The sequence below is a fragment of the Aedes aegypti genome, chromosome 3, assembly GCF_002204515.2.
Source record: "Aedes aegypti strain LVP_AGWG chromosome 3, AaegL5.0 Primary Assembly, whole genome shotgun sequence".
In the NCBI taxonomy this organism is placed as follows: Eukaryota; Metazoa; Arthropoda; class Insecta; order Diptera; family Culicidae; genus Aedes; species Aedes aegypti.
Genome location: NC_035109.1, coordinates 217,606,968 through 217,619,433, shown reverse-complemented (window position 1 = coordinate 217,619,433; position 12,466 = coordinate 217,606,968). Strand labels below are relative to the sequence as shown.

Here is a 12,466-nt window from a genome sequence, read left to right as displayed (position 1 = left end):
TCAAAAACGATTTGCATTAAAGGGTGTAAGAACGGTGAAAAATTTACAACTACCCATGCAAACTTTGGATTTTGGCTCAATGGTAAAAAAATATCCTTACCTAAAGGATTTGCCAATCAAAAACTATTCTGCAGCGAAGCCAACAATTCTGATCGGAATAAAACACAGCCATTTATTGGTTCCATTACAAACGGTAATAGGCAGGGAACATGAGCCAATAGCGCTTAGAACGAAGCTCGGGTGGATAATGTTCGGTAATGCTGCCTCGCAAATAGATAACGAATATGCCATGATTATACATCAAGACGACGAGATGCGTGAAATGATGAAGCAACATTATTCGGTTGAAGACTTCGGCGTCAAGATAGTCAATGAAACCGTAGAGTTTGTAGAGACCGAGCGGTCCAAAGAAATATTGAAGAACACGTTGAAAAGATCAGGCGATCGCTATGAAGTCAGATTATTGTGGAAATACGACAAATCGAATTTTCCAGACAGTTACGGAAACGCATACAATCGTCTGCTATCTTTGGAGAAAACTCTTAATAAGCAAAATAACGTTGAGCTCCTACATTAGGCTAAGAAAACCTTTCAAGAATATGAAGACAAGGGTTATATTCGGAAGCTTATGGAAACTGAAATTGAAAACCCCGGAACAGACAGAGTTTTTTATCTGCCACATTTCATAGTGACAAATACCTATTCCGTAGTAATAATATCACGATCCGAGAAATTCTGTGATAGATTATCTTTGTAAAAAAAATTGAAATAGAATTTGAAAGAAATTTCAGTGGTTTGGTTCGATACGTTTAAGTTATTTCGCACTCATGCGACCTTTGGTCATATGATGACGACTTTGGTGAAAAACTTTCACCTTTACGCAAACATAATAGAAATAGAACTTAAAAAGAAACTACAGTGGTGATTCAAATTGTTTTGGCACTCATGCGACCTTTGGTCATATGATGACGACTTCTAAAATCATTGCTTTTAAAATTCTAGAATAATTGCTTTAAAATAATATTCCGTAGTGATAATATCACGCTAAGAAAGCCTTCGTTATTAAATCGCTTTAGCAAAAAAAAATTGAAATAGAATTTGAAAGAAATTTGAGTGGTTGGGTTCATTTAATTTTGCAAAAATAATAGAAATAGAACTTAAAAAGAAATAACAGTGCTGGTTGTCTTGATTTTTGCACTCATGCGACCTTTGATGGTCATATGATGAAGACTTGATTGAAAACTTTTATATAAAACTTTCGCACTCATGCGACCTTTGGTCATATGATGACGACTGCTAAGCAGAACTTTTGAACTCAATCAATTTTGCAAATTGTAAGTCGTATGTCTCATTTTGCTAGAATAGTTTTTTCTTTTATCGCAATTGCGTGTGACTGTCAAAGAGTGAACAATTTTGTGAGATATAGCTGATATAAATAAACCATCAACAATTAAAAATTAAAGACAACTCAAAAAAATTGAAATAGAATTTGAAAGAAATTACAGAAAGGTTGGATCTCGATTCTGCTTTCAAAAAAAAATGAAATAGAATTTGAAAGAAATTACAGTCGAGTTGGTATTACTGATTACCGCATACGAATAGAAAATAGAAAATATTGAGAAACTCAAGTGATTGGCTTTTTCTGATACGAATAGGAAATAGAAAATATTGAGAAATTACCGTGGATTGAATGTTTCATCTTGTTTCGTAAAAATAATAGAAATAGAACTTACAGTGTTGGTTCTTGTTTTGTGCTTGACTTTTTGAATACGAATTGTAAATAGAAATAAATAGAGAAATTTTAGTGGTTGTTGTTCTGTTTGAAACGAATTGTAAATAGAAATATATAGAGAAACTGCAGTGGTTTGATATTTCAACAAAAATAATAGAAATAGAACTTTAACTAAATATCAGTGCTGGTAGTCTTGAGTTTTGCACTCATACGACCTTTGGTCATATGATGACGAATTGATTGAAGAACTTTTATATAAAACTTTCGCACTCATGCGACCTTTGGTCATGATACGAATAGGAAATGGAAAATATTGAGAAACTGCTGTAGATTTAATGGTTCATCTTGGTTCGTAAAATAATAGAAATAGAACATAGAACAACAAGAAATAGCACATCATGTCAAGGGGTGAGGGTTCTACTCCCGCTTCAGCCAGTCAAACTTTTCATCATGAATGTTTCTCGGATGTGCCACTGGAGCACGCTTGACCAATTGTCACAATTGGCTGGCTTCACTTTTTGTTGAATATCGCGTTTGCCAAGGATTTTGCACTACTACGTTGATCCAAAACACCATTCACCATGGTAAAACATTCAGTCTTATTGTATAGATTGTTTAAATTCTATCACTGTAATTCTTATGAAATCATGCATGGTGCCTGTAATAAAAAAACTAATTAGCTCATATATTTTGAATCATGTTGTGGATTTCTTCAACACTTCGTTAGTCTTTAATAGTACGGAAGAATTAGAACCGTTATTCACATTTCCACACTTATAAAAACCGCAGCGATTGTTGAGTGAAATCCACAAACCACCTTTACACACTTTTTTACAGACACTTACCTCATATTGTCACATTGATGTTGAGAATCTATTGGTTATTCATTTCAAATAATTCGCACCATTCAATCTTTTACTTCACTGATGTTAAAAGTCCCAGCTTCGTGGAACTTCACTATAGTTAAATCACTTGATTTATGTATCCGCATCGCTTTCAAAACGTAATGATGATGAATCTGCTCACTTCTGGTGGTTTTAAAGTATTTAGGTATGAAGTGTTTGCCACAAAAGCCGTTTTATCCATGTCTACCCTATGGTGTACTAATTTGGGTACGAACGGATTGCTGACTCTCGATCGATGCCGCGCTTTAAACATTCTATTCAAGCAAAATAAAAAAAAAAAAAACAAATTAAAAGGTACCTAAACGCCTTTAAACACACACAAAAAAGGTTACGTTGAAGTGTTACTGGATTCGTTATCACAATGAATCGTATTTTATATAAAATTATCTCTGAAGTATGTTAAGCAGCAGACATCGACACGGTAAATATCCCAGTGAATGATTTTGGAGACAAAGACTAGACAAATTAGCAGTTTCAGTTTGTTTAATTTCACATTCAGTTAATGTGAATCTGTATCTCAGGTGCTCTTTTGTTATGTTTTATCATATTTATTAACTGGAAGCTTTCTATGTCCATTTTTGAATTCGTATATCGTTTGTCAAGTATGAAGTACTGTGGCAAATTTTGGTTTTAAGATGTCTAGTTAAATTCAGAACAAATGTTGAAAGTATCATGAAGGTTCGAGCGTTCGAATGCTAAAAATATTATAAAAATAGGCAAAGATTTGGATACGTTATAGCTATTTGTTGCTTTCATATCTGAAAATTGTAACATTCGATCGAACTTGCGTTGCCAGGAACATAATTTAGATAATTCAATATTATTAGATATTTATTATTTTTTATGTAAAGGCGTTTTAAGGCGTCGAAGTGTATAAGTTTTTGCATTACTGCATTATTTTCTGACACATAGTCGAGTAAAAGTTTGAATCGACGGGGTAAGAGTTTGGGAAGTCTTTGCGGCCGTACGATCTTCAACGTAGCTGTTCTTTACACAATTAGTGAAGAATATGATGCAATGCTCGGCGTAGCAGATCTGGTTGGAGACATTTGTGCGGCATTGATTATACGTAGTTATGGACATTGAAGTACTGCTAATAACAATGTACATTTCTCCAAATACTACTGTGCAAGATACACAAATGTTCATGACCCGTAATTTATTCTATTATGTAAAACAAGATGCTCCTAATGTAGTCACCGGTGACTCTAATATTGACGTTTCCAAACAAAAAAATATTAAATTTGTCGATTTCATGAATAAACATTTTAATTTAAAGTTGGCTTATCGTGCAAATGAAGCGACAACATTAAGTGGTTCTTGTCTTGATTTAACGTTTATTTAAAATATAAGTGTTGAGTGCAGTCGATATTGTTCTTACCATAGACCTATTCTATAGATTCTTATGATCGAAGCACCAGAGCTATGAAACATCTTATTTACTGAAGGAGTTTAGAGAACTACAGCTGGAGCCAGAACTGAAACCGATCACCCAACCATCCGATCAATAACAACACAAAACTAGTACATTTACAAATTCATACACATGACAAATTATTATTAATCTTTCACTACGCTTATACTCAAACTTCACTGTCATTCAATCATCATAATCAAATCAAATCCTTTTTAAAGTATTTAACTTTGAAATCCGAAACTCTGAAAAAGCTTCCAAGCCAAATGAGAGATCTCCTTTAAAACCATTACGTAATTGAATACTCACAATCACAGCATCTATCATCTATCATCTACAAAAAGCTACCGCACTGTTGCTAGAGTCTGACCCAGAATTGATCGAAGTTGTGTCCATAGTAGTTCTACGTCAACCCCGTGGTAATGTAACAGACATTACCTACCCCAATTTTTTTCGTTCAAATTTAAAGAAATCCTCATGAAAATCTATCATTGCATTACAGATAGCAAGTGCAATGCAATGATCCATTTTTATGAACATTGCCTCAAATGTGAGCAAAAAAACTGGTTTTTAAAATTTTCAAAACGATGATGGTTATTTTCCTCTTAATTTGATCGAGTTAGGGGAAATATCGAGTTACAGAATATCGAGTAAGGGAGAGATGACTGAATAGCTATGTGTGACAGGATATGAACGGCATGAGAATGAAAGAAAAAAATTGGTAGAAGAACTTTTGCTCTTCAATATATGGATTCGAAGCTTTTCTGCTTGTCGCAAGCTCACCTGAATGTTTTTTTTTCAAACGGGTGAGCCAGCAATAAGCGGGACGCCGCAAATCCATTATTTGGGAAGTCAGGGAATAGCATATTCCATTTTATTCGAAACTGAAAACCAACTGAAATTAACGTTTTTTTATAGAAAGATGTAATCCTCTTATATCGGACAACTTTACTAATAAAAGAAAAATCGAATTCACAATTTTTCATCTAAAACTTTCAGCTTCAAAATTTGCTTCTTCTCTCTGGAAGCATGATGATGACTGTACAACACGAGATCCAATCGCAACTTGATCACAAACAATTTAGAAGTTTTGAACATGGAAGTCGATAGCAATGCTCATCGATTTCATCATAACAAACTCATTGCGCAAATCATCGAATTCACCAACTTAAACATGATGATCACTAGATAGCCATAAGCAAAATACATTGAATCCGTGACAATCAGAAGTTTGGCTGTCAAAACTTCGGTGAAATTCGGCGTCGGCATTCTAATTTAGTGTTTCGCCGACGCATAAGGATTGCCTATGTCGGCGTAGCACTTCGGTGGGATGCCGACGCCGAACTTCGGCGAACTTCAGTCGGTGATATTTCATTTCTCTCATAAACTTCGGTCTAAAGTTAATCTGAATGCACAATATGGAATCCCTGTTGCCGGTTGATGAGTCAATCCATGAAGCAAAACAATGGAATTTAATGTGTAACACACACGAAGTTTGCAAGAAAATCACAGCAAATAGATATGGACGTCCATGAATCGATCTATAATTTTAAACACACAGATCGAGCGTGTGGATTTTTATCAGTGTACTTGAGTTGATTCTACACTGGTACAAAAACTTCGTAAGGTTTATCATTTTGTCATACAATTTTGTGTGAAACAATAGAAACTACCCAATATTTTAACGCCAGCTGATTGCACGCACAATTTAAGCGATGTACACGGCGAAAAACTGTTTAAAACAGTTTTAGATGACAGGTTGTGATTCTTCTTAATTGATTTTCTCAAAACCGTAAAGTTAGTTGCGTCAAATTGTAAAACTAATCAAGAAATATAGAGTTAAAAATAAACGATTTTAATTTGTGTATTGCCTACGCCATTGAGCTTGTGTGTTCTTATTGTGGCATAAGCCATTGTAGTATCCGTAATTTTGAGCTGCTCAGCTTTCGGAAGATTCGGCCATCAGCCGATTTTCCACTACGGCTGAAAATTCCACTGCCGTTTTCTTTCACAACCATCATCCACAACATATGTATTTCATATATTTTTCCACAAACGAGGATAAAAAGCTTTCGAATGACGTAAAATTTACGCCGCTGGTTTTATTTTTCGGTTCCTACGAATATTTTTTCTATTGGTACTCCGACTGGCAAAGTAATTGAAAAATTATGGCGATTTTTTGCTACTGAGATTCCCGTATGTTGTCCTAATGATTTCGTTTATTTTGACAGTTTCTTGGAAGCGTCTATTGTAATGTCACTCGAGTCATAATAGTTTATAAATTACTAAGATTAGGTGTGGCAAAAATTGAATTAAAAAAAGTAGGGTTTCGATATATACTTCGTCGCAAGTGCAAGTATCAAACATTAAACGTTCCACTATGGCCGATATTCGAACCCATCTACAATTTTTCATTTCATTTTCCAATTTTATTTTTGTGAAGGTGTTATGATTCGTCCACTTGCACACCAAAAATTAAATAAAACTACTGTATTTTGATTAAAAACTTAAGTTCAATTATCCATTTTGCACTTTTTCATCGAAATCACACCGACGAAGACAACCGAGCGAAAACTGATTAGCGATCGACTGACCCTCGCCACATTACGATTCACATCTCTTTCCGCCTCCCTGTGTTGCTTCCTGTCTTCATCGGGCACTTGTCTTCACTGAACGATTTTATTCCAATTACACGCCGTTTATTTCATGGAAGGAAGGAAGGAAGGAATTTTCTCAACGACTGCATGTATTTGAGAACGTAAACAAAGTTTTTCATTCGTCCGGACCAGGCATTGCAGAATTCGCTCTCATTTGAGTATGAAGCACGATCAAAGCAAGCAAAGAAAAACATCCCATCTGTTGTGGTCCACGATCGTCATTGTATCGCAAGGTGTAACAAGTCTGATAAATGGAAGCAGCGAGCGAGAGCCCCAGAGAGAGAGCGATGATAAAATCCATTTTTCTCGCTTGTTCACCGTTGGGGATAGGTGTTTTTCTTTACTGGCACGATAAACGATCCACGAATTTCCAATAGCAATAGTGTCCCCCAGGTTTGGAGCATGTTTAGAGGGGTTTTATCATGCACTACTATCCCCCCAATCTGATCAAAGTTGTAGCAGTATACGATAAACAGTCTCTCATAATGTACAGCATGTTATGATAGTTACAGAGAGCGATACGTGAGAGATTCTCTCAATTTTCTCAGGATTCAATTATTTTGTATTTTGAGCAGCACAATCAAAATCTGATTGCGATCGAAATAAAAATTAATACGACGAATAAAAGCACCAGTAAGTAGTTATTTTATTGCATTAGGGAGAGATCGTCCTGTATTGGGCATCGTTAAAAGTTTGAGGAATAATGGTAGTCGTGCGGGGTGACATTGGTCCATAAGGGTGATTTTAGGCCTTAATTTTTACAGCAATCTCAAAAGAGAATAATGCAAAATATGTGACAATTTTCAAGAATACGGTATAAATAGCCATTTAGACGGTCATAGATCATTTTTGTGTCATTGATACTAGTCATGAGATGCATCGAAAAGGGCGGTCAAAGTCACCCCTTAAACCCAGTGTCGAGATGGTATTTTAGAACAAGCGTATTCTAGTGTCACGGTGATAATCAAGAAGATATTTTAGAAGAAACGTTTTCTATTGTAGGGAGCAATGTTTGCGTAGTACAACACATCCTTGAAATAATTACTTGTTTTTGAAAAAAAAATGAGATAAGGTAGGTGTACCAGTTATGGCCATAATGGTTTCCTTTTTCACCATACATGAAAAATCAATTGCATTTCACTTTTGAACTATTTTTTATGTTTTAGTAGTAAGTTATTAATATATTTAAATATTCAAGAACATCTAAAAGTTTTCAAAATTTGACCAATGGCCATATACGATTCATCTATTTGAAAACCGATAAGAAGTTGACATATTGCCTCAAAATTGCACCTAAATAATAATAATTTTGAATATTGAAAAATAATTTGGATCACGCAAGCATAATCGAATACAACCATAATTTGAAAATATGGATGTATTTGGTACCATATTTGAACTAAAGGTGAAGCTACAATTTTGTTCTAGCATCTTCTGTCCCACAGTGTTCCAGATTTAAAAAAACGGGGCAAAAATTCCACATTCCTAATATTTTACTTAATACGATGAAAATTAAATTTTGCAAGGATTTGGTTCAAATAATTGACCTTATTAAAACTGGAAAGATTTGTATTATTTAAGGTTCAGCAGATCAAAGAGACTTCTTATAAGTTGAGCAATTCTCGCTGAAATCAGGCTGCCATCGGCACCCATCGTTAGAATTCCAGTTTTATGTCACTGATCGCTAGTTTTCGATAAAACTTAAGGGCGGTCCTTTCAGTTTTCTCAAATTTGTGGACCCCTCGTACGCCAGCTAGCTGAACAATTTGCGATCTTGAATCTTGGGTATTTCTTCACGTGATATGTCTCATATTTCCCTTGAAATACATAGCAAACTCAGTGGCATCGTCATTGGCGTAGGAACAGGGGGGCAGGGGGGCCTGGCCCCCTCCAGAGTCATCCAGGCCCCCCCCCCAGAATTTTTGATAATAGTAAAAATAAAAATAAAATATTAACACGAAGCAAAATCTTTTGAATCAATCGAGGAGTCAATGTACATGACTCTTGTTATCAACAAAAATCTCTTCAGTAGTAACTTTACTTTAGAGAATACCTCGCTTATCTAACACAGCATCGCCACGCTGGTTTCAGTGAATCGCGCGACAATCGAAAGCTTAACCAGTCGACCGTCGATCGACTGGTTACTGTTATAACTAGCTTCCTGTTGTATGCGATAAGCGCAATTTTTCGACATTTCCGTTGCAAAACAATACCGAGGTACAAAAAAGCGTAAATATCCTGCATATTTAATTCACAAAATACGTTTTTTTTAATAATCCAAATAATGCTGTTTCAGCATAGAGCAGCATATTTACTTCCTTCTAATTTTTCAAGTTTTTGAGGATACCCTGCCCAAGTAACAATTTTAGTTTTACGAATTACTTAGAGGGTGCTATAAATAGACGCCCATAAAACCACGGTCAAAACACTGTTGTCTCCATCGCATCCCCCAAAACCTCTTGTAGATTAGAACGTGACTAGTTGGCCCACTCTAAAAGAGGCTATGAAGTGTATATTTATGTCACACAAATAAAGCCAAATAGCATTAATGAAATCTATTTTGAGGCCACCTGTTCTAGATGAATGTCGCTCCATCTTCAAAATGATTTTATCATAACGTTGATCTTGCCAGATTTAATCTAACGTAAACAAAACAAAATAAGATTGAAAACACGTCTTTGATAATTTGTTTCGTAGTGCTTGTTGAAAATTTAAATGATTTATTTTGATATAGTGCTAAAATCTTTAGTGCCGAGTGAGATTTACTGTGAAATGTGATGAAAAAGAAGTGAAATTGCGTGTGCCCCTCTGGAAATGACATATTTCTGGTTATTTAGCATTTGCTAAAATAATCCACAGGTGAAGAATAAAACATATTCAACATTTCTGGGTTTGATTGGGCAATAATTGTGCTTTAAATTATATTTAGTCAGTTTAATCATCGTACCATACCATATTATGAGCGATTTCATGGAGATAATATGATTCGAAAAAAAGTGAAAGTTTGGCAACCGGAGTGAAATTAATATGGCGGGACCAAATGCTGTTTTGTCATCATAAATACACAAATAAGGGCACACTGTTATGATTCGGCATTTGTGGATGTAAAACTGCCTTAATAAATGCTGATCGAAGATGATTCAGCTTTTTTTCGTATTTTATGGTAACTAAGCAGCATTCAACAAAGATTGACAGCTTGAGGGTGCTGGTTTGAAGAATATATTATTTCTATCAGAAAATAAAGTGTTTTTGAGTAATAACGTAATATGAATGATGTTATATTGGTGTGGTGAGTAATAAATTCGCATTACTAATGATTATATCGTATCTTAAGAGCCCAAAGATCGATTTAAGAGGTATAAATAAGGTAAGTTATCAAGATTCAAGTGCAAGTAAATCAGTTTAAAAGCAGCTTTTATTACAACAAGGTGTATTATATCAATCGTTTATCATAGCCGTAACAAATAAGTGCTATTCAGTCACTACAAGCAGTTTAAACAAGGCATTATATGCTGCAATAAAGCTGATTTTGTAGTCACAACATTTGGACTACATATTTTTTCTCCAAAAGGTTATGAAAACAACTAAGCGCTGACTTACAAAAGATCATCTTCTAGCACCGTTAAATGTCGCCTCTAGCTATTATAGCATTCACGTAACTGTCATAAAACATTAATAAATCCACACGAATGCCAAATTGCTGTGGAATTGTTACTTGGGTGGTGTCCGGTAATGATGACCTCTCCAATGAGAATTTCACTAAAAAAATCCACACATTTACTTAAACTTTTACATAACCGAAAAATATTGTTGGAAAAATAGACAAAATTACGAAACAAATTTCTCAGACAATAATTAGCGGGAATTCTTGTTGAAAAATAATGCTTAACTTTTAAAGGAGTGTTACAAAATTCAGCAATACAACCATTCTTTGATTTTGACTAAATTTTTTAAGTTTTTTCGCATAAATAAATTTATTGATTAATTACATTAATTTCCTACAGATTTGCATTTTTTTTAACTTTTCGATATTCTTTATAAAATTTTATATTATCAAATTCCTCAAGAAATATTGAAGAGTGACTTCAGAACTTTTGGAAACCTATTAGAAATTAGTCAAATAATATTGTGGGACTTGTTCATTCTTTCAAAGCGAGTTCATCCTGGTGGACATTCATTCCTTCTATGACTACCGTAATCCGGGGTATCATTGATCAGCGGGGTAACATTGATCGGAATAACCCATCTCATAAAAAGTTCGCATTATCATTTATTGATGGAACATTTCCAAACCATGAATAGTGTTTCTATTTCTTATATTCATCAGCTGATAAAAGTGAACATTTTTGCGAAATTTGCGTTTACCTTATGCGTAAATTTATCAACTTTTCGAAACAATGATTTCAATGGTTAAGGATGACACTTCAAAACATTCATGTCTCACATAAGTTCTGTAAATTAAATGAGCCAGAAAAATGCGGTTCTTACTAAAAACGGCATCGCCGAAAACGATTCCGTTGTCAAAACTTTCATAAGTATGTTCAATTAGGCAACATTACCGAATTACTGTTAAGAATGTAACTTTCCCCTAGGAAATTGCCTACCTTTAGGCGTATTCCGTGGTTCGAGATGTTATTAATTTTAAAATAACTCAAAAAGTAAATGACTTGTAAGCATTTGGCCTTCATATTCGGCTTCAGGGGCCATGATTTTAGTAGGTAACGACATTTTCAATATTACCGAACGTTGTTTACATAGGTGATCAATGTTACCCCATATCAGCTAAATAAAAAAATCACTTAAAACATTTTTTTTTAACAAGTTAAACCTTTCAAAAAACAAAATAAAGTATATGGTCACGAGCTATGGGTGGCAGTACTTGTTTTAAAAATATAAAATTTGCAACTATAGCATTTTCGAAAAAAATATTTAAGAAATATCCAAAAAAATGATCAATGTTACCCCGGATTACGGTACTTCGTAATTTGCTAAATTTTCCCGGATTTACCTACACAATTTTACCTTTGAAAAATTATGAAGAGTTCAGTTTGGGACCGTCCATAAATAACGTAGCATTTTTTCACTGATTTTTTACACCCCCCTCCCCCCTCGTAGCATTTCGTCACAAATGCTCATACCCCCCCTTGGAAAATACGTAGCATATCAAGCAACCCCCCTCCCCCCCTATAATTTTTTTATTTGTTTTCCTTGCCAATTGAGTTATAACAAAAAAATAAATTCAGAAGTTCAATACAAAGTATACTGACTGAAACGTAAGGATAATCTAACGAATACTAGTTTGATATACAGTAGCGCTCAAAAGTAATTTGGACTACAATATTACTATTAATTGTATTACTTTTGCTGTTGTAACCATGAAAAACAATTTTACTGCTGAAAATGTAGAAACAAACAAAAACCTTTGATTGGATTGATAAAGCTAACCATAACGAGTACAATAGATTTCATAATATGTTGAAAAGAAATTTCGTTATAGTAGAGGATAGTTTTTTTAGATTATTCGTTGTTAGGAAATATATTTCAATAAAAATGATAAACAATATATCTTAATTTGAAATGGATATTCGTCATTATTATCCAAATTCAAAACCATTTACCAATCAGTGACCAGATATAAAAAAGATTACGCTTATCATATATATGGCATGTTTAGAAATTCTTAGCGATTATTGAACAAATTATTCATCTTTATTAATACTTCAGCTAAACTTCATTATCATTCCCCATACTGAAATAA

At 34.2% G+C, this 12,466-nt stretch overlaps 1 long non-coding RNA gene across 1 annotated transcript; it reads right to left on the bottom strand.

Annotated features, from left to right (window-relative positions):
- Positions 1–618: 618 nt before the first annotated feature.
- On the bottom strand, positions 619–2,866 carry LOC110678518. Its single transcript, XR_002501675.1, has 3 exons — positions 2,578–2,866; positions 1,274–2,390; positions 619–1,207 (listed from the first exon to the last, which is right to left on the bottom strand). It is a non-coding gene; the product is annotated as an uncharacterized LOC110678518 (long non-coding RNA).
- Between the last annotated feature and the right edge of the window lie 9,600 nt (positions 2,867–12,466).